General features: G+C 35.6%; 1 pseudogene; it reads right to left on the reverse strand.

Annotated features, from left to right (window-relative positions):
* Positions 1-16,593: 16,593 nt before the first annotated feature.
* LOC102950122 lies at positions 16,594-17,220 on the reverse strand (annotated as a pseudogene).
* Between the last annotated feature and the right edge of the window lie 6,739 nt (positions 17,221-23,959).

The raw sequence follows: 23,959 nt of genomic DNA on the forward strand, positions 1-23,959 counted from the left end.
AATCAAGGTTTCATTAAATGTTAGTGTCCTTTTCTTTTCAAAACATAACATTGGAGTCCATGAAAATTACTTATTTTAATCCCTAATACATGTAATCATTTTCAATACACCAGAAGCAGGGCGGGGGGGGGGGGAACCTTCATTCAATACTCTTTTGAGTGAATTGTGAGGGAAGAAATGAGAAGGAAGATTAGAAAGAAAGTGTTTATATCCCCATCTATTTTATCTCTATATTCTGTTTGACTCCTTGGTTAAAATATAATTAGTTTAAGTCATTACAAATTAAGTTATATTCTAAAGAAAGAAATGGTATTGATCTTTTTTTATCATAATATACATGTACATTTATTTTTTCTTTTAAACCAGATTTATTTGACACATTTATTTTTCAGGAAAAAATAATACCTTTTTATTAATTCATAGTCATGAAAACTCAATCTGGAATTTTTAATTTCCTTATTCTAACTTAATTTTTAAATCTCTGATACTGGTGAATCATAATCATTTAGTTAATACAAATGGAAATATTTTCTCATATTTTCTAATATTTTGATATTTTTAAAAATGAGTTTATCTTTTAAAAATATTTTATACTTTGTAAAAGTCTTAAATATTTTATTTTTGTATTTGATTTTATTTTACTTTATTTTATCCTATTATTTTATTTTATTATTTTATAGTTCAGGGGTAGGTGATGGCCCAGTAGGTAACATAATAACTATTTACCTCTGACTAGCTATCCTCAAATACTATTGGTCACTACAGAAAGTGAGTGTAATGACCTTTTCTAGATATTATTTTATCACATCACACACTTGAATTTCTGCCTTCTGCAATAAAGCTTGTTAGAATAAATGTTACCAAGTGTCAGAATCAAGGTTTATTTTAAAGGGCTACTGATTGCAACATCAAATGAATTACATTTAAAGGAAGGCAGGAACAACACTTTGTGAAGAGTAATTGAACATAAAACTGGACGAAACCCTACACACCTGAACAGGTGCCTCTGCCAGCTCATAAGAGATATCCAGGACCAGAGCGGGAATGTATATCTTGATCTTACTAGAAACTATTCACTAGAAACTATATTTTTATAAAAATTATCAAATATCTGATCTGTGCTGGGCAATGTTCTCGGCACTGGTAATGCAAACAAATAAATGAAAACAAATAATCTCTAAGAAACACCAAGAAAATGAGATAGATACAAAAGCCAAGAGAGAAGAAATTAACAAGGATAAGGGATTAGTCATTTCCATGAGCAAAGTGGAGACATTGAGTGAGATAAGCTTCAAGAAGTGTATGTGGGATTTGGAAATAAGAAGGTGACCTCGACAAGCGGATTTAGTATAGTACGTAGAAGGGAACTTAGATTGTAGGTAGGTTGAAAAATGTATAATTAGCTCCTAAAAATAAAAGCATGAGGAAGAGGGACCAACATGGTAGGGAAGTAGGGGGACCCAAACTTCCCTCGTCTCTCAAACAAAGAAGTGTTGAAGCCAAAAAACTTTGAACCCCAAGAGTCCAGGAGGAAAAGAGACAGTCATTCTTCCAGGGACCCACCTGGACACCCTGATGGGCCATAGGTGCCTGATTACCAACTGGGAGAGATAAAACGAATGGAGGGAGGGATCCTCTTATGCAGGCAAAGGGAAGAGAAAGAACTGATGGGGAAGCATAGGACTGTATCTGCACAGAAGAAAAACCTCAGACCAGGACAGAGAAAGATCCAATCTGTAACTGAGGGGCGTTTTCTGGACTGGGGTTGGCTGCCTGAATTGCACACCTGGGGAGGAAGGGAGCCAGCCCCAGGCTTGGTGGCTAGGTCAAGGGTGCAGTCCACATTAAGAGAAACTGATCCCCTCCATGAAGTGCTGTGGGACATGACAAAGCCTGCCTGCGTTCACCAGCCAGAGATCACGTATCAGGTGGTAGGGAGTGGTGATTTCCCTATACTGGGGCACGCAGAGTGAGAGTCTGTATCCCAGGCAAGTGCTAGGCATGGGAGTCAGTGGAATGAGACAAACCACCTCATTTGCTCCCAAGGCATAGTGAGGATGGCTTAAACAGAGTGGTTTGGGAGCCTGGGTCTGCAGAGGAGAAACTAGTGGGGGGGGGGGGGTGTCACCATTTTTCTCCCTACCACCACCAAGCATTGGACAGCAGGGTCCACAGTGGAGGCAGGACCCACCTACATCAAACCACACCCTTCTGTGCCTGGTAATTGCATATCTACAGGAACCAGATTGATGCTGATGAACCAGACCCCAGACCAGCACTACTGCATTGCCTGATTTAATTCTCAGATAGTTCTTATTATATAGTTATGTTCTTCCTTCTTTTTTTCCTTCTTATCTCTTCCCTCCTCTATTCTGGTTACTCTGGTTGTTGATTTGTTTAAGCAGACACATTTAATCCATTCTCTTGATACATGTTCCACACCTCCTTTATTCTCCATTCTTTCTCTCTGGATTAAGCTGTATAGTTTCTCTGTATGGATAACTTTATTTTCTTTTTCCCCTGCCGCCTTCTTTATTTTCCTTTCTCTCTCTGGATTAGTTTCTCTGGTCAATTTTTATTCTTCTTTTTCCCCATGCCTGTCATTTCTCTGTTTGTATGTGATAAGGCCTCTTCCATCATCACCACCTCCACCCTGTTGTTTACATGCAGCTGGTGGTCCTGGTTTTTTTGTTTTGGTTTTGGTTTGTGTGTGTGTGTTTGCATGTTTTTGTTTTTTGCTTGTTTTTTGTCCATTGTCTGTTTGTTTTCCTTTCCAGGGCTACATCAAGGAACATTCAAAACACACCTCGTGGAGGATCCAAACCATCATTATGAGTAGGGAGATAAAGTAACCAAAGTCACAACAATGGAGAACAAGTAATACTCTCCAAAAAACACTTCCAGAAGGGCCAGGCCCTGGACAGTGTATGATCTCTCTTTAATAAAGTAGTGCTCGTAGCTGCAGGGCACATAACAAGCTTTAAAAACACATAAGGAACAGAAAACTAGCGAAAATGATTAAACGGAAGAATTCTCCTCAAAAAAAAATCTAGAAAGAAATGAAAGCTAAGGAATTGATCAAAACAGATATAAATAATATAGTTGAACAAGAATTTAGAATAATAGTCATAAGATTAATCTCTGAGCTTGAAAAAAAGCGTGGAAGACAGGAGGGAATTTATTGTTGCAGAGATCAAGGATCTAACACATATTAATGATGAATTTAAAAATGCTATAAATGAGGTGCAAAATAAGCTAGATGTGGTCACAGCAAGGATTGAGGGAACAGAGGGGAAAATAAGTGAAATAGAAGACAAAATTATGGAATTATGGAAAAAGAGGAAGCTGAGATCTTCTGCACAACATATCATAGTGAAACTGGCAAAATACAAAGAGAGAATTCTGAAAGCAGCTAAGGATAAAGGGGACTTAACATACAAGGGTAGACACAGAAGGGTAGTAGCAGATCTATCTACTGAAACCTGGCAAGCCAGAAAGAAGAGACAGGAAATTTTCAATGTGATGAACAGGAAAAATATGCAGCCAAGAATCCTTTATTCAGCAAGCTTGCCATTAAGAATAGGAGAGATAAAGGTTTTTCCAAACAAACAGAAATTGAAGGAATTCGTCACCAATAAACCAGCCCTACAAGAGATCCTATGGGGGATTCTGTGAGTGAAATGTTGCAAAGACCACAAAGGACAAGAGACATCACTGCAAGCATCAAACCTACAGATAACACAATGACTCTAAACCCATATCTTTCAATAATAACACTGAATGTAAATGGACTAAAAGCTGCAATCAAAAGACATAGGGTATCAGAAGGGATTAAAAAACAAGACCCATCTATTTGCTGTCTACAAGAGACCCATTTTAGACCTGAGGACACCTTCAGATTTTTAAAAATTTTTTTAACATTTATTTATTTTTGAGAGACAGAACACAGCATGAATGGGGAAGGGGCAGAGAGAGAGAAGGAAACAGAATCTGAAGCAGGATGCAGGCTCTGAGCAAGCTGTCAGCACAAAGCCTGATGCGGGGCTTGAACCCACAAACTGTGAGATCATGACCTGAGCCAAAGTTGGATGCTCAACCGACTGAGCCACCCAGGTGCCCCAGGACACCTTCAGATTTAAAGTGAGGGGATGGAGAACTATCTGTCATGCTACTGGAAGTCAAAATAAAGCTGGAGTAGCCATACTTATTTTAGACAAACTAGATTTTAAACTAAAGGTTGTAACAAGAGATGAAGAAGAGATGAAGAATATAATAATTACAGGGTCTATCCATCAAGAAGAGCTAACAATTAGAAATATCTATGCACCAAATTCAGAATCAAACAAATACATAAAACAATTAATCACAAACATAAGCAACCTTATTGATAAGAATGTGGTAATTGCAGGGGACTTTGGTCCATATAGAGCAATGGACAGATCATCTAGACAGAAAAGCAATAAACAATGGCTTTGAATGATACACTTGACCAGATGGATTTGACAGACATATTTAGAACTTTTCACCCAAAGCAACACAATATACATTCTTCTTTATGTATAAGTGCACACAGAACATTCTCCAAGATAGATCACATACTGAGTCACAAAACAACCCTCAATAAATATAAAAGAATTGAGATTATATTATGCACACTTTCAGATCACAATGCTATGAAACTTGAAATCAACCACAGGAAAAAGTTTGGAAAACTTCCAAATGCACGGAGGTTAAAGAACATCCTACTGAAGAATGAATGGGTCAACCAGGCAATTAGAGACGAAATTGAAAAATATATGGAAACAAATGGAAATGAAAACACAACAATCAAAAACTTTTGGGATGAAGCAAAGGCAGTCCTGAGAGGAAAATACATTGCAATCCAGGTCTATCTCAAGGAACAAGAAAAATCCCAAATATAAAATCTAACAGCACACCTAAAGGAACTAGAAGCAGAACAGCAAAGACACCCCAAACCCACCAGAAGAAGAGAAATAATGATCAGAGCAGAAGTAAACAATATAGAATCAAAAAAAAAAAAAAAACACAGCAGAGGAGATAACTGAAACCAAGAGTTGTCTTTTTTTTTTTTTTTAATTGATAGACCTCTAGCCAGGCTTCTCAAAAAGAAAAGGGAGAGGACCCAAATAGATAAAATCACGAATGAAATTGGACATATCACAACTAACCCTCATAAATATAAGCAATTATCAGGGAATACTATGAAAAATTATATGCCAACAAACTGGACAACATGGAAGAAATGGACAAATTCCTAAACACCCACACACTACCATAACTCAAATGGTAAGAAATAGAAAATTTTAACAGAACCATAACTAGTAAAGAAATTGAATCAGTTATGAAAACTCTCCCGACAAATAAGGGTCCTGGATCAGATGGCTTCCCTGAGGAATTCTACCAGACATTTAAACCAGAGTTAATACTTATCCTTCTGAAGATGTTTCAAAAAATAGAAATGGAAGGAAAACTCTGGACTCAATCTATGAAGCCAGTATTACTTTGATTTCCAAACCAGAAAGACACCCAGAAAAGGGCAGAACTATAGGCCAATATACCTGGTGAACATGGATAGAAAAATTCTCAACAAGACACTAGCAAATCGAATTCAACAACATAAAAAAAAAGAATTATTCACCATGATCAACGGGATTCATTCCTGGACTTCAGGGCTTGGTCAATATTTGCAGATAAACCAATGTGATACATCACATTAATAAAAGAAAGGATAAGAACTATATGATCCTGCCAATAGATAAAGAAAAAGCATTTGACAAAATACAGCATCCTTTCTTAATAAAAACCCTCCAGAAAGACGGGATAAAAGGAACATACTTAAACATCATAAAAGCCATTTATGAAAAGCCCACAGCTAATATCATCCTCAATGGGGAAAAACAGAGCTTTCTGCCTGAGATCAGGAACATGACAGGGATGTCCACTCTCACCACTGTTGTTTAACACAGTGTGGAATGTCCTAGCTTCAGCAATCAGACAATAAAATGAAATAAAAGGCATCAAAATTGGCAAAGAAGCAGTTTAACTTTCACTTTTCCAGACGACATGATACTCTACAGAGAAAACCCTAATGACTCCACCAAAGACTGCTAGAACTAATAACATGAATTCAGCAAAGTCACAGGGTATAAAATCAATGTACATAAATCAGTTGCATTTCTATACACCAATAAAGAAGCAGCAGAAAGAGAAATAAAGAAACTTATCCCATTTAAAATTGCATCAAAAACCATAAAATACCTAGGAATGAACCTAACCAAAGATGTAAAAGATTTGTATGCTAGAAAACTTATGAAGGAAATTGAAGGAGATACAAAGAAATGGAAAAACATTCCATGGTCATGGACTGGGAGAATAAATATTGTTAAAATGTCAAAACTACCCAAAACTATCTACACATTCAATGCAATCCCAATCACCAGCACTCTTCTCGAAGCTAGAACAAGCAATCCTAAAATTTGTATGGAACCGCAAAAGACCCCGAATAGCCAAAGTAATATTGAAGAAGACCAAAGCGTGAGGCATCACAATCCCAGACTTTATCCTCTACTACAAAGCTATAATCATTAAGACAGCATGGTATTGGCACAAAAACAGACACACAGACCAATGGAATAGAATAGAGTCTCCAGAATTGGACCAACAAAAGTATGGCCAACTGATCTTTGACAAAGCAGGAAAGAATATCCAATGGAAAAAAAGACAGTGTCTTTAACAAATGGTGCTGGCAGAATTGGACAGCAACATGCAGAAGAATGAAGCTAGATTCTTACACCATACACAAAAATAAACTCAAAATGGATAAAAGACCTGAATGTGAGACAGGAAACCATCAAAACCCTAGAGGAGAAAGCAGGAAAAAAACCTCTTTGACCTTGGCCGCAGCAATATCTTATTTGACACGTCTCCAAAGGCAAGGGAATTAAAAGCAAAAATTAACTATTGGGACCTCATCAAGATAAAAATCTTCTGCACTGCAAAGAAACAATCAACAAAACTAAAAGGCAACCGATGGAATGGGAAAAGATATTTGCAAATGACATATCAGATAAAGGTCTAGTATCTAAAACCTATAAAGAACTCACCAAACTCCACACCTGAAAAACAAATAATCCAGTGAAGAATTGGGCAGAAGACATGAATAGACACTTCTCCAAAGAAGACATCCAGATGGCCAACAGACACATGAAAAGATGTTCAACGTCACTCATCATCAGGGAAATACAAATCAAAACAACACTGATATATCACCTCACGCTGGGCAGAGTGGCTAAAATGAACAACTCAGGAGGCTATCGATGCTGGCAAGGATGTGGAGAAATAGGAACCCACTTGCACTGTTGGTGGGAATGCAAACTGGTGCAGCTCCTCTGGAAAACAGTGTGGAGGTTCCTCAAAACATTAAAAATAGAACTACCCTATGACCCAGCAATAGCACTGGTAGGAATTTACCCAAGGGATACAGGAGTGCTGACGCATAGGGGCACATGTACCCCAATGTTTATAGCAGCACTTTCAACAATAGCCAAATTATGGAAAGAGCCTAAATGTCCATCAACTGACGATTGGATAAAGAAGAATGGAATACTGCGTGGCAATGAGAAAGAATGAAATCCAGCCATTTGCAGCAACATGGATGGAACTGGAGGTTATTATGCTAAGCGAAATAAGTCAGTCAGACAAAGTCAGATATCATATGTTTTCACTCATATGTGGGTCTTGAGAAACTTAACAGAAGACCATGGGGGAGGGGAAGGGGAAAAAATTACAGACAGGGAAAAAGGCAAACCATAAGAGACTCTTAAACTGAGGGCTGATGGGGGGTGTGGGAGAGGGGAAAGTGTGTGATGGGTATGGAGGAGGACACTTGTTGGGATGAGCACTGGGCATTGTATGTAAGCCAATTTGACAATAAATTATATTTTTAAAAAGTTAAAAAATTAAAAACATGAAACAAACCAATAGAAAAATTAACAACACATATAACTAGGCAATTTTACAAATGAAGCCCAAAATACCTATTTAAAAATGAAACATGGTTCATCCTCAGTTATTAATGACACACAAATGAAAAGAATGAAATACCACATTATTTCCATTAGCTGTAGTAGTTGGGAGCAGGGAGGGCAGTATCTGACAACTGATGTTGGGAGAACATGGAGAAATAAAAAATTCTCCTAAATGTAGTAGGAGGAGGGGCGCCTGGGTGGCTTGGTCGGTTAAGCATCCGACTTCGGCTCAGGTCATGATCTCACAGTCCGTGAGTTCGAGCCCCGCATTGGGCTCTGTGCTGACAGCTCAGAGCCTGGAGCCTGTTTCAGATTCTGTGTCTCCCTCTCTCTCTGCCCCTCCCTTGTTCATGCTCTGTCTCTCTGTCTCAAAAATAAATAAACGTTAAAAAAAATTAAAAAAAAAAAAACTTAAATAAATGTAGTAGGAGGAGCGTAAATTGCTACAATTTTAAAACCAATGTGACAATGCCTAGAAAAATGTGTCTTGTCCCCACAACCCAGCGATTTTTCTGCTAGCTATATTCCCTACAGAAATTCTTGCACAAATGCACCTGGATGCATGTATAAAGATGTTTGCTGAAGCACTGTAATAACACACATTAAACAACAATCTTTGGGATGACAGATATTTATAGTGTCACTGCCTGATTCTGGTCCGAAACTCAGGAAGGCAGACACTTCAGCGCTTTAACCAGTTTTTTGCTTTGGATTAATTTCTTTGCAATGGAGATATTTGCCTTTCATTGGAGTGTGCTTATATCCTTTCCATTCTCTATTTCTATATTGTATTCAATGTTGCTAGTTTTTATCTCTATTTTGAAGCACCAAAACTCTATTTTAAATATACATTTCCAGGGGCACCTGGGTGGCTCAATCAGTTAAGCATCCGACTTCAGCTCAGTTCATGATCTCATGGTTCATGGGTTCGAGCCCAAGGTTGGGGTCTGTGCTGACAGCTCAGAGCCTGGAGTCTGCTTCATATTCTGTGTCTCCCTCTCTCTCTGCCCCTCCTCTGCTCATGCTCTGTCTCTAAAAAATAAATAAACATTAAAACATTTTAATAAATAAATAAATAAATAAATAAATAAATAAATAAATAATAGTTCCATTCGAAAATTGGGTAAGCATCTCTGTGGACTAGAAACAGAATTGAAAAACCCAGCAGAAAGGAGGTTGAAGATACAGATACTATACTGCAGGTCTAGAAATAGGAACACATGGCCTGGAACTCAGTTTTTGTGGGAATGTATGACTGTGTATACCTCACATATCCTGTATGTTTAAAACCTGGCTCGCTGTGTGAAATTGGAGTTTAAAGAAAAAGCACCCCAACAATAAATGGAGTTTAAAAATTTTGCTCAGGCTGGGACCAGCAAAGACCTTGTCCCTGGTAAAATAAAAAGAAACATAAACATGTACATACATGTACACATGAATGAATAGTTATAATTTAGTCTAATGTGACAAGACTGTGTTCAGAGATTCAGAAGTGAAGAAAAGAATATCACTTTTCAGAAATTTCAAAGTCTTTGCTGGACACAAATATAGAGTTTATAATGGGCATAAATTGATGGCTTTAAATTAAAATGGGTCTTAAATATAACTTATTTTTCTCTTAGTGACCTAGTTAGCTTGAGCTGCCATAACAGAATATCATAAGCTAAGTGGCTTAAACAACAGAAATTTATTTTTCATAGTGTGGAAGCTGGGAGGCTCTGGTGAAAACTCTCTTTGTGGCTTGTAAATCATGCCCTTCTCACTGTGTTCTCACACAGGGGAGAGAGAGTGTAGATTCTTTGGTGTCTTTTTATAAACACACCAATCACATCATATCAGGGCCCTACTATTATAATTCATATAACCCTAATCACTTCCCAAAGGCCCTATCTCCAAATATCATCAACATACAAATATTAGAGGGACACAAATATTCACTTCATAACACCGAGTTTGATTTTATTTTATATCTCAATTCTGTAAGATAGTGGGAGTTTAATTTCAATCAATTTTAGGTAATTTCTGCCTACTCATGGTATATACCCCTTGTTCTCTATGATGGGTCTAAATACCAAGGACTAACAGAACACCAGGGCATTAGAGAGGTGAGCAGATCTCTCTCTATATATATATTCCTCCTCCCTCCCTCTCACCCCTATTCTGCTCAGTAACATCTACTTCCTCTTTACTATACATCATCATCTGGCTACTCTCCATTCAATGTTAGATATAAAGAACAGTAACACCCTCCCAGGCCTTTCTGCCTGGACACTCCCTGCGGTCATCTCTGCACTACCACTCTCAATGTTTTGGGCTTCTTGTAATTTTCTGAAGTTTGCCTCCATCTGGAGACCATCTCAGGAATCAAGTTCCCTGACTAATATTTTTTAGGACCAGCTGCACAATTTGTAAAAGCCCAGCTCAAAATGAAAATGCAGTCTTGCTTTTTAAAAATTATTAGAAATTTCAAGACAGCAAAAACAATTCATTAAATTAACTGTGGAGTCCTGAAACAATGGCCCTGTGCTACTGCATGGCTGTAAAGACAGGAAGATGCCAAAAAAAATCAGAGAAACAAGAAACAGAACAAACAGAAAACAAAAATTAAAATGTGAAATTTGAGCATTAAAATATCACTAATCACATAATTACATAAATGTAAATAAATGTAAATTGTCTAAATATAGCAATTAAAATACATAATTTGTCATAGTAGTTAAAAGTATGAGTGAACTAAAACAGAAGTGACTGAACTGTTTACTGCTTAAAAGAAACATTTTTTTCAAAAGTAATTGGTAAAGGCAGATAGAAAATAAAAGAATAAAAAAATACATGCAAAAATTAATAAAAAATTAAAGGTAGTTATATTCATATCATATAAGATATTAATAAACCTACTAGGGTAAATAAACTTACTAGAGACAGAGGAGATTATATAAAGATAAAATGGTCAATATGCAAGGAACACACAGCAATCTTAAACATGTATGCACCAAATAAAAAATATATGAAGAAAAAAACTGATAGACAAAAAGGAAAAATAGACAAATTCACAATTATACTTGGAGGCTTCAATACCCTATTTCCAACAATTGCTAAAATAGCTACACAGAAAGTCATCAAGAATATAACAAAAGTCAACAACTCCATCAATAAACAGGATCTAATCAAAGTTTATTGAACACATCAACTAACAACAAAAACACTCATGAAATAGTAGTAAGATAAACCAGCATATTTACAAAGGTGTGCATTTATCACCATAATCAATGTTAGAATATTTTTATTACTACCCAAAAAACCTGCACCCCTCAACCATTAACCAACACTACCAAATCCTCATCTCCTCTGTCTCTATGTATTTACTTTTAACATTTCATGTAAATGTGATCATACAATATACTGTCTTTTGTGACTATATACGAGTCACTTAGCATATTGTATTCAAGTCTCATCTATTTAGTAGTATAACTTAATATTTCATTTTTATGGCTTAATATTTCATTGTATAAATATATCACAACTTTTTCCAATTGTATTGAGAAAAAATTTACAAGCATGATTGTGTAAGTTTAAGGCATGGAGCATGGTGGTTTGACTTACATATACTATGAAATGATACCACGATGGATTTACCCAGTATTCATCTTCTTTAGATACAATAAAAAAAAAAAAAAACGAAGCAAAGAAGAAAAAGAAATCTCCTTGTGATGAAAGCACCTAGGATTTACTGTCTTAACAATTTTCCAGTATGTTACACAGCAGTGTCAGCTATAGTTATCATGTTGTACATAGCATCCCTACTACTTATTTACCTTGAAGTCTGTATGTTTTGAGTAGCTTCCTTTAATTATTTCTACCATCCATCTCTGATAGTCACAGGTCTCATCTCTTTTTGTATGAGTTTGTGGGTTTCTTTGATTATATTTGTTTATTTTTAGATTCCACATATAAAGTGAGGTAAAATAGTATTTTTCTTTCTCTGTCTTATTTCACTTATAATGCATCTAGGATTCATCCGTAGTCACAAATGGTAGGATTTCCTAAGTTTTTATTGCTAGATAAAATCCCATTCTTTATGCATACTACAACTTCTTTATCCATTCACCCATCAATAGACAAATAGGTTTTTCCATATTTTGGGCATTGTAAATAATGCTGCTATAAACATGGGTGTGCAGATATCGTCTCAAATTAGTGGTTCCTTTTTCTTTGGATATATTCCCAAAAGTCTAATTCCTGGATAGGTGTTACTTCTATTTTTTTTTTGAGGGTCCTCCATTTTATTTTCCATAGTGGTTTTACCAATTAACAATCCCATCAACAATGCAGACAGGTTTCCTTTTCTTGACATCCAGCCAGCATTTGCTGTCTCTTAATTTTTTGGTGATGGCAATTCTAATGGTGTGAGATCATATCTCATTGCAGTTTGAATTTTCATTTCCCTAGTGGCTAGTAATATTGAACATTTATCATATACTTATTGGCCTTTTGTATATCTTTGGATAAATATCTATTTAGATCAGCCACTTTTAAATTGGGTTATTTGGAAAATTTTTGCTAATAAGTTATATGAGTTCTTTGTATATTTTGGATATTAACCATTGTCAGATATGGGGTTTGCAATATTTTTTCTATTTATTTAGGTTGTCTTTTCACTTTTTTGATTTTTCCATTTGCTATACAGAAGCTTTTTTCTTTTTATTTATTAAAATGCTCAGTTATTTTATGGAGGGGAGGGGCAGATAGAGGGAGAGAGAGAATCCCAAGCAGTCTCTGTGCTGTCAGCACAGAGCCCTATGTGGGGCTCGATCTAAGGAACCTGAGCTGAAATCAAGAGTTGGATGCTTAACTGACTGAGCCATGCAGGCACCCCTGGAAGCATTTTGATTTGATAGTTCCACCTGATTATTTTGTATTATGTTGTTTGTGCTTTAGGAGTCATCCAAAAAAAATCATGACCAAGGCACATGTTAAAGTTAGTTCTTATGTTTTCTTTCAGATGTTTCACATTTTCATTTCAGATGTCTTACATTTAAGTCTTTAAATCCACTTTGAATTAATTTTCATGAATGGAGTAAGATACAGGCTCATTTCATTTATTTGCATGTAAATATCCAAAACTATACATTCAGAGATCATTTCTATAGTTCGTTACATGTACATATCCAATTATCCCAGCACCATTTATTAAAGAGACTATCTTTTCTCCATTGAATGTACAAGTACTTGTATGTGCACTCTCTCTCTCTCTCTCTAAAATAATAATAATAGTAATAAAGAATTAGAAATGAAGAAGATGAGGCAGAGGGAGAGAAAGAATCTTAAGCAGACTCCACACTCAGCATGAAGTCCAATGCAGGGCTCAGTCCCAGGACCTGGGATCATGACCTGAGTCAAAATCATGTCAGTCACTCAACCAACCGAGTTACCCAGGTGCCTCAACATAGTTGAAACCCCCTTCCTTTCCAATTCTGATATTTTTAAATTATTTTTCTTATGTAATTGCTCTAGCTAGGACTTCTAGTACTATGTGGGAATCCTTGTCTTGTTCCTGATCTTAGAGGAAATGCTTTCAATCTTTACCATTGAGAGTAATATTAGCTGTGGGTTTGTCTTACATGGCCTTTATTATGTTTTTGTCATGAATAGAAGTTGAATACTGTCAAAAGTGTTTTTTTTACATTTATTGAGAAAATAATGATTCTTCTCCTTCATTCTATTAATGTGATATTGATTTGCATATGTTGAACCATCCCTGAATACTTGGGATAAATCCCACTTGATCATAGTGAATGATCCTGTTCTGCTTGCTTTGCTGCCAAATTTGTTTTGTCAGCATTTTTTTTTGAGAATTTTTGCATCTATATTCAACAGAGATATTGGCTGTAGTTTGTTTTTGTTTTGTTTGTTTGTTTTTCCTTTAGTAGTATCCTCTTTGAATATCAGGATAATGCTAGCCTGGTAAATTAAGACTGGGAGGGTTTCTTATCCTTCAAAAATTTTTAGAAGAGTTTGAAAAAGATTATTGTTAATTCTTCCTTAAGTGTTTGGTTAAATCCACCAGTGAAGCCATCAAGTCCCATGCTTTGCGTCATTGGGATATTTTTGTTAACTGATTCAGACTCCTTACTAATAATCAGCCTATTCAGATTTTCTATTTCTTCCTGATTCAGTCTTGGTGACTTGTAGGTTTCCAAGATTTTTTCCATTTCTTCTCAGTTGTCTAATTTGTTGGTGTACATTTGTTCATAATAGCCTCTTATGATCCTTCAAATTTCTGTGGTATTAGTTGTAATGTGTCTTTTTCATTTATAGTTTTGTTGATTTGGGTCTTTTCTTGGTTGATCTCCATAAGGTTTGCCAATTTTGTTTATCTTTTCATAGAATCAACTCCTACATTAGTTAAGATTTTTCTTTGTTTTTCTGTTCTTTATTTCACTTATTTCTGTTCTTTTATTATTTACTTTCTTCTTCTAACTTGGGGATTAGTTTGTTTCTCTTTTTGTAGGTCCTTAAGGCATAGAGTTAAGATTGCTAATTTGAGATCTGTTTTTGTTTTTTAATGTAGGCTTTTATTGCTATAAACATTCCTCTTAAAACTTTTTACTTCATCTCATAAGTTCTGGTAATATTGTGTTTCTACTTTTTTTAAGAAATTTTTAAAAATTTCCTTTAATTTTCCTTTGATTTATTGATTGTTCAGGAAAGTATTGTTTAATTTCATGTACTTGTAATTTTTTTTAAGTTTGCTCTTAATGATTTCTAGTTTCATGTGATTGTGAGCAGAGAACATATTTGGTATGGTTTCAATCTTCCGAATTTACTGATTTGATTTGTGGTATAACATATGATGTATCCTAGAAAATGTTCCATGTGAGCTTGAGAAAAACTGAATTCTACTCTCATTGGACAGAATGTTTTGCATATGTTGAGGCACCTGGGTGGTTCAGTCATTTGGGCATCTATCGATTTTGGCTCAGGTCATGATCTCACAGTTTGTGAGATTGAGCCCCATGTCAGAGTCTGTGTTGACAGTGTGGAGCTTGCTTGGGATCCTCTCTCTCCCTCTCTCAATTCTCCTACTCCATTCACTCTCTTTGTCTCTCTCTCTCAAAATAAATAAGTAAACATTAAAAAAAAAAGTATGTTCTACATATGTCTACAGGTCCATTTTGTCTACAGTGCTGTCCAAATTTCTGTTTTCATATTGATTATCTGACTGAATGATCTATCCATTGCTGAGAGTTCTCCTTTCAGTTGTTATTTTTTGCTCTATATATTTAACTGCTCCAATGTTGGTTGCAAAAATATTTATAAATGCTATATTTTCTTGATATTTTGTCTCTTTTCTTATTACATCATGACCTTTTTTGTTCCTCTTTTTTTTTTCCATTTTTAGTTTGCAGTCTATTTTGTCTGACATAGGTATAACTATCTGTTTTTTCGGTGTGTTTTTGTTTTTGTTGTTACCATTTGTTTGAAATATCCTTTTCAGTCCCTTTATTCTCAGTCTATGTGTATCTTTAAGGCTAAGTAAATCTCTTGTAGATAGCATATTGTCAGATCTTTTTTTTTTTAATCTATTAAGCCATTCTTTGCCTTTCCATAACAAAGTTAATCCATTTATGTTTAAAGCTATTATTGATAAAGACCTACTATTGTCATTTTTTTAATTGTTTCTTAGTTGTGTTGTAGATCCATTGATCCTTGTTTCTTTTCCTGCTGGGTTATTATGTATGTTTTGATGTCTTTAGTATTAGTATGCTTTGACTCCTTTATCATTTTTTTTCTTTTTTTTTGTAATTAGTATAGGATTTTTCCTTTTGTTGACCATGAAGCTTTCATAAAATATCTTAAAATTATCCTATTTTTTATTGATAAAAACTTTACTTCAAAAGAATTTGTAAACTTTACACCTTACTCTCCACATTTTAGACTATTGCTTTTACGATTTATATGTGTTTTTTTGTATTGTGTAACTTAATAGATCATTGTAGTTATGACGCTTTTCATTATGTTTTTTTTTCCTTTTTTTTTGTTTTTACTTTTGAACTAATTTTAAGTGAATTACACACCTTATTACAATGTTGTAGAATCTAACCATGTCTATATATTTACCATTACCAGTTTGATTGGTGCTACCTCTTTATGTTTTTATGTTAATTAGTGTTCTTTTACTTCCACTCAAAGAACTCTGTTTAGCACTTATTATAAGGCAGACCTGGTGGCAATAAACTCCTTCAGTTTTTTTTTTTTTTTTTATGGGAAGATTTATCCCTTCTTTTGTTTCTCAAAGACAGCTTCACCAGGTGTAGAACACTTGGGTGAGTTATTTTCTTTCAATGTTTTGGTTATGTCATTCCATTCTTTCTTGATCTGAAAAGATTCTGTTGAGAAATCCACCAATAGTCTTATGACAGTTCTTTTGTATGTAATTTCTCTTTTTTCTCTTGTTGCTCTTCAAATTATTTTTAATTTTTATTTTTTTTACATTTACAGTCTTTAATTGAACACATAAAACTGTACTATTTAATATATTTTTTCAGAACTTTTTGTGAAATTCAGATCACAGTGTATCATTTACAAATACCTTGTCTTTTTTTTTTTTTTTTGATCATCTACAACTTGTGCACAGTTCTTGAAAATAACATCTTCATCCTACCTTATTTTACCTTTGAAGTTGGCCTGAGGCAAGATTAAGGAGAGGGTTTCCATTCAAAATGTTCTCCATATGTATTCTTCCTTCTTCAGGTTTCTGTTCTTGTTCCTCTGTAGACTGCTTTTCAGCTCTTTCTTCTATAATGTTTTCTAGTTTTGCAAGAAGTACTGCAGAATCATCATTATCACTCTCTTCTTCAAAATCTTCATCTTCATCTTCCTCATCAGTTAGAGAATCATCTGCATCAAGGTTGGTAGCAGGAATCTGGTCTAACCAAGGCTTCTTTGATATTGAGAAGGAGGTGGTATGTTCTCGTATTGGACAATCTCTATTTTTTTTTTCTCTCTCGCAGCAGCTCACTCTCTTTTTCAGCTCTCTCCTGAAGTCATGGTTCCACACTTCTTCAGGGGCATCCTGAATAGTTTGTCTATATTTTCTCCTTGGATGAAAAAGTAGGTCTCTACTTGAATATTGTCTTGAGAGTTGGCTCAAATCACCTCTCCTTTTCATCTCTCACTTCTCACAAGTTGAAGAGTTGGCCTAGCAGTTGCTGCCATGTATTATGCTCCCAGAAACTTCTGTGCCTGTTTTTAACTTTTGACAATTTAATTATAATGTGTCTTTGGGTATCCTTGTTCAAGTGCCACCTATTTGAGGTCTTTTGGGTCTCATCAATCTAGATGACCATGTCACTCCCCATGATTTTAGAAGTTTTCAACTCCTATTGCTTTAAATATATCTTCTTTTACTTTCTCTTTCTCTTCTCCTTCTGAAATTCCTATAATGTGAATATTGTTTCTTTACATTGTGTCTCATAATTCCCATAGGTTTTCTTCACTCTTTAATACTTTTTTTTTCTCTTCTGATTGGGTAATTTCCAATGTTTTATCCTCAACGGCACTGGCTCTTTATCTTCTGTATGGTCAAGTCTATTTTGAAACTCTGCTGAATTCTTCAGTTCAGCTATTGTATTTTTCAACTATGGGATTCTATATTTGTTTAATGGTTGCTATTTCCTTGTTGAACTTCTCATTTTGTTCATGCATTATTTTCTTAGTTTTTTTTAGTTGTCTATGTTTTCTTATAGTTCACTAGACTTTTTAAAGATTATTATTCTGAATATTTTGTCTGACTTTTCATAGATATCCACTTTTTATGGTCAGGTATTAGCACTTTTAAATTTTCCTTTGGTGGTGTAATATTCCCTTGATTTTTCATAATCTTTAATTCCTTGAATTGGTATCTTCTCATTTGAATAATCAGACTCATCTTCTAGAGTTTACAGGTTTGTTTTGACAGAGAGGCTCTTTACCAGTCAGCTCAGTTTGGATCTCTGGATGTGTCTGCTAGTTATGTCCTTGCACATTTGGGCACAGCTCTCATTATATATATTTGAGTAAGGCATCTGTTTGGGCTCTGATGATAATAAGGGGTGCTGTACCCCTAAAAACAATTGGATAAGATTGCTGACTAGCTTTCCTACTAGTGAAGCTGCAGGATGGGCTCCATGTCTGTCTAGATTCTCTGATTAGGCTTACTAGATGGTTGGGATTAGGTACTACATTCAGTAATATATGGGGCTATGAGACAGCTTCCTTGCCCTGGCCAGGAAGTAGGATGTGTCCCAGGGTCTACATGGTTCATTATTGGTGGATGCAAAGCAGGCCAGAGTGTGTACTCTGTTCCCTAGTCAACTGAAGTTACTGGTTTTGCTCTACAAATGAGGAAAGTCATGTGCTGTGCTCTCTCTCTCTCTCTCTCTCTCTCTCTGTTCAAGTGCCACTGTATATATATTGGTTGAACAGCTTCCTATGTACTCTAGGTAGTCTCTCTGAGTGGACATGCTGATAGCTGTATTCAGTGAAAAACCTGCCTACAGATTAGATTTCTTGCCTGTGTACAGTAAGATAAGCAACTCTAATGCTGACAAAGCTCTTTGCTGTCTCAATTCAAGCTGACCTACACTCCAAATATTCTGGTCAAACAGGACCATTGGCTTTGTTTTGTAAACTATCTGCTCCACATGCCCTTCTCTAGGCTTGAGCACTGCTGGACCACACAACTTACAGCAGTTTTTACCAGCCTTCTGGTTACGAATCTGGAAGACTCTTTTCACAGAAGATGAGGCTAGGTTTCAGTTTCTTTGTCAGAGTTGGAGGGGAAGAAACCCCTCTAGGTCACTCAATTTCCAAAGCAGATTCTCCACTTGGGAAGAGCCAGTAGCTACCATCATCACTGTTTATGAATTATTCTACCATGGTGGATTGCCTGCCTCTACGTAGTATAAGAACCCACTATGTCCTGTACTGGCTTTCCTCTGGCTGAAATTAACTCTGCCTGACCACATCTTGGTGGAAATGTTACTGGGTGGTCCAGCTTCCAGGAGTTGTTGTCACCTCTTTTGGTCTGTGAGGTCAGAAGACACTGTCACAGCAAGTGAGTTCTGTGACTAATAAAAGGCATCCAAATTGGCAAGAAGGGAGTCAAACTTTCACTCTTCACAGACAACATGATACTCTATGCAGAAAACTCAAAAGACCCCACCAAAAACTGCTAGAACTGATCCATGAATTTAGCAGGGTCACAGGATATAAAATCAATGTACAGAAATAAGTTACATTTCTATATACCAATAATGAAGCAGCAGAAGGAGTAATCAAGGAATCAATCCCATTTAACACTGCACCAAAACCATAAAATACCTAGGGATAAACCTAACCAAAGAGATGAAAAATCTGTATACTGAAAACTATAGAAAGCTTATGAAAGAAATTTAAGAAGACATTTTAAAAAATGGAAAACATTCCATGTTCACGGATTGGAAGAACAAATTGTTAAAATGTCAACACTTCACAAAGCAATCAACATATTCAATGTAATCCCTATCAAAAAAACACCAGCAGTCTTCACAGAGCTAGAACAATCCTAAAATTTGTATGGAACCAGAAAAGACCCCGAATAGCCAAAGCAATCATGAAAAAGAAAACCAAAGCTGTAAACATCACAATTCTGGGCTTCAAGCTTCATTAAAAAGCTGTAAACATCAAGACATTATGGTACTGGCACAAAAACAGACACATAGATCTGTGGAACAGAATAGAGTACCTAGAAGTGGACGCACAAACATATGACCAACTAATGTTTGAAAAAGCAGTAAAGAATACCAAATGGAAAAAAAGACATTCTCCTTAACAAATGGTATTGGGAAAACTGAACAGCAACATGCAGAAGAATGAACCTGGACCACTTTTTTACACCATACGCAAAAATAAACTCAAAATGGATGAAAGACGTAAATGTAAGATAGCAAGCCATCAAAATCCTAGAGGGGAAAACAGGCAACAACCTCTTTGATCTCAGGCATGGCAACTTCTTACTTGATGTGTCTCTGGAGGCAAGGGAAACAAAAGTAAAAATGAACTATTGGGACCTCATCAAGATAAAAAGCTTCTTCACAGTGAAGGAAACAATCAACAAAACTAAAAGGCAACTGATTGAAGGGAGGGGATATTTGCAAATGAAATATCAAATAAAGAGTTAGTATCCAAAATCTATTAAGAACTTATCAAACTCAACACCCCAAAAAACAAATAATCCAGTGAAGAAATGGGCAAAAGAATAGACATCTTTCCAAAGAAGATATCCAGATGGCTGATAGACACATGAAAAGATGCTCAATATCACTTATCATCAGGGAAATACAAATCAAAACCACAATGAGATACCACCTCACCCCTGTCCGAATGGCTAAAATTAACAACTCAGGCAACAATAGATGTTGGTAAGGATATGGAGAAAAAGGAACACTTTTGCCCTGCTGGTGGAAATGAAAACTGGTGCAGCCACTCTGGAAAACAGTATGGAGGTCTCTCAAAAAATTAAAAATAGAACTACCCTATGACCCAGCAATTGTACTACTAGGTAATTATCCAAAGGATACGGGAGTGCTGTTTCAAAGGGACACATGCACCCCAATGTTTATAACAGCACTATCAACAATAGCCAAAATGTAGACAGCCCAAATATCCATCTATTAATGAATGGATAAAGAAGATATGGTATATATATACAATGGAATATTAGTGAAAAAAAAGAATGAATTTTGCCATTTGCAACAACATGGATGGAACTAGAATGTATTATGCTAAGTGAAATAAGTCAGTCAGAGAAAGACAAATATCATATGGCTTCACTCATATGTGGAACTTAAAATAAAAAACAGATGAGCATAATGGAGGGCAAGAAAATATAAACACAGGGAGGAAGACAAACCGTAAGAGACTGTTAAATACAAAGAAGAAACTGAGGGTTGCTGGAGGGGTTTGGGTGAGAGATGGGTTAAATGGACAAGGGGAATTAAGTAGGACACTTGTTGGGATGAGCACTGGATGTTATATGTAAGTGATGAATCACTGAATTCTATTCCTGAAACCATTATTACACTATGTGTTAACTAATTTGGATGTAATTTTTTTTTAAAAATTTAAAAATTTAAAAAAAAAATCCACTCTGGTAGATCTGCACTCTGCCAAGTTTTCTGGTCAGAATGTGCCCCTGACTTAGTTCTCCAGATTAATAAAACCACTAGTTGGGATTACTATTTGGGCACTGCAGGTATGAACTCAGGTTACCAAGATCCACATCCTAGTTGTTTCAATTCCACTCCCCCTTCTCTGTCACAGTCAAATTCTCAGTGGTTGTGAGGTTTCCCTACAATCACTTTAGAGCTAGAGCAGAATAGGGACCCCCACAAAGTGTCCCCATTGCTGGAGCATCAGGGAAATTGTCTCCTCTTTATTCTCTTTTCCCACTGTAAAAACAAGATTCAGGGGATACTTCTTGATATAGTGGTTCACTGTCCTGGAGAGAGGCATTGTGGTCAATGTGTAGTTGCTTCTGTTAACATCTAAAGCAGTCTATATTGAGGGAGGGTGCCTCAGCCTCAACCCCATGATCCACAATTTTCTCAGTGTTGTTTTGTCTTGAATAGTTGTTAGTTGTTCCTCTTATGAGGGGGAGAACTTTCAGGAACAATCTTTTTCATTATATTGTTAATATCCATAAAATACTCTTTGAATGACAAGTTTAGTATTTTTAAAACTATATTTGTACCTACTAATTATATTTAAAAAGTCAAGGTTTCAAGAAAATAGTTTGGGAAACTTGAGACCAGGTAAGGTAAAAGGAAGCAAAGGGAAAAAATATACACCACTACAGAAATTCTTATGCAAGTCACAGTACTAATACCTGGGCTCAACAATACTATTTCATTTATTATAGAATATTTATAATTACTTTATAATAATTATTGTTTATTATAATTAATTTGTTATAAAATTATTGAATAATCTTCCTCTCTCCACCTTGCCAGTATAACAACAAGGCTACAGTATAGTCATAGTGGATTATAGCTGGAAGAACAATAAGATGCAAACTGTTTCTGAGTAAGCATATTTAGGGTATCTTAAGGACAAGAGGAGAGACAAAATGGACACAAGAATTTGAAGCCTCTTGTATCAACAGCCTCAGCAAATACTAAGTGCAACCCAACTCCCAGCCAAATTAATATTTATCTTTACGCTAAGTACCTATATACCTTTATGCTAAATACCTATGTATTACCAAATACAAAATGTCTGGATGTTGACAACAACAACAAAATTATAAGACATGCCCACAGTCAAGAAAAAACGCATTCTGAATAGATAACTTAATCATCAGAACCAGACTCCAAATTCAGATATGACACAGATGTTAGAATTATCAGACAGCAAATTTAAAATATAATAATAAAATGTCTTAAGTCTATAATGAAAAAAGAAAACGTGTGTGTGTGTGTGTGCGTGTGTATAATGAAAGCATAGAGATGGAAACTCTAAGAATAAATTAAAAATTTTAACAATTAAGGGCGCCTGGGTGGCTTAATTGGTTTAGTCAACTCTTGATTTCAGCTGAGGTCATCTCACGGTTCCGTGAGTTTGAGCCCCACATGGGCTCTGTGCTGACTGCATGGATCCTGCTTGAGATTCTCCCTCTTTCTCTGTCCCTTCCCTGTTTGTATTCTCTCTGCCTCTATCAAAATAAATGAATAAACTTTAAAACAATATATGAAAACTTATACACAAAAATTTAAAAAATAATATGTTGATGGGTTTGTCAGTAGGCTATACACAGCCAAAGCAATAATAAGTGTTCTTGAAGAAAGATCAATAGAAACTTCCCAAACTGAAATCCAAACAGAAAGTAGAATAAAAATAACAGCAGAGCAATAAGTATCATGGATTGTTAGTTTCTAAAGGTATTATATATGCATAATTGGAATATCAAGATATGAAAGACAGAATAGAGTAGAATAAATATTTGAAGTGACAATGACCGAGAACTTTATAAAATCAATGATAGCAGATTACAAACCTGGAAATCCAAAGAACACCAAAAAATGATTACACTCCCACACCCTCCCTCATGAAAGAAGAAAGAAAGAAAGAAAAAGAAAGAAAGAAAGAAAAAGAAAGAAAGAAAGAAAAAGAAAGAAAGAAGAAAGAAAGAAAGAAAGAAAGAAAGAAAGAAAGAAAGAAAGAAAGAATATAAAGGCATATTATAGTCCACTTGCAAAGAAAAGTTTGAAAGAAAGCAAAGCAAATAAAACAGGTACATATAGAGGAACACAGATAAAACTGATAGGTTTCTCATCAGAAGCAACCAAAAGGAAAGTGTAGTGAAATATTTCAAGTGTTTTGAAAAAACCCACAAATTAAAAATTGTATATCCAGTGAAGTTGCCCTTAAAAAGTAAAGAAGAGGGGCGCCTGGGTATCTCAGTTGGTTAAGCATCAGACTTTGGCTCAGGTCATGATCTCGTGAGTTCAAGCCCTGCGTTGGCTCTGTGCTGACATCTCAGAGCCTGGAACCTGCTTCAGATTCTGTGTCTCCCTCTCTCTCTGCCCTTCCCCCACTCATTCTCTGTCTCTCTCTCAAAAGTATTATTTTTTTAAAAAGGTGAAATAAAGATTGTCTCGGCAAAAGAAGGGCAGAGATTCAGTGCCAGCATCCCTGCTCTGCAAGAAATGTTAAAAGAAATTCTTCAAGTAGAAGAAAAATAAACTTGGATCTAACCTAAGGAAGGGAAGTGCATCAGACAAGTAATAAATGAAACTAAAACAAAATCACTAATACTTCTGATTTCTTAATTGATTTAAAATATAACTGATGCAATAATAGTAACAGTATATTGGGTGATGATAACATAT

Source organism: Panthera tigris, chromosome B4, assembly GCF_018350195.1.
Source record: "Panthera tigris isolate Pti1 chromosome B4, P.tigris_Pti1_mat1.1, whole genome shotgun sequence".
Lineage (NCBI taxonomy): Eukaryota > Metazoa > Chordata > Mammalia > Carnivora > Felidae > Panthera > Panthera tigris.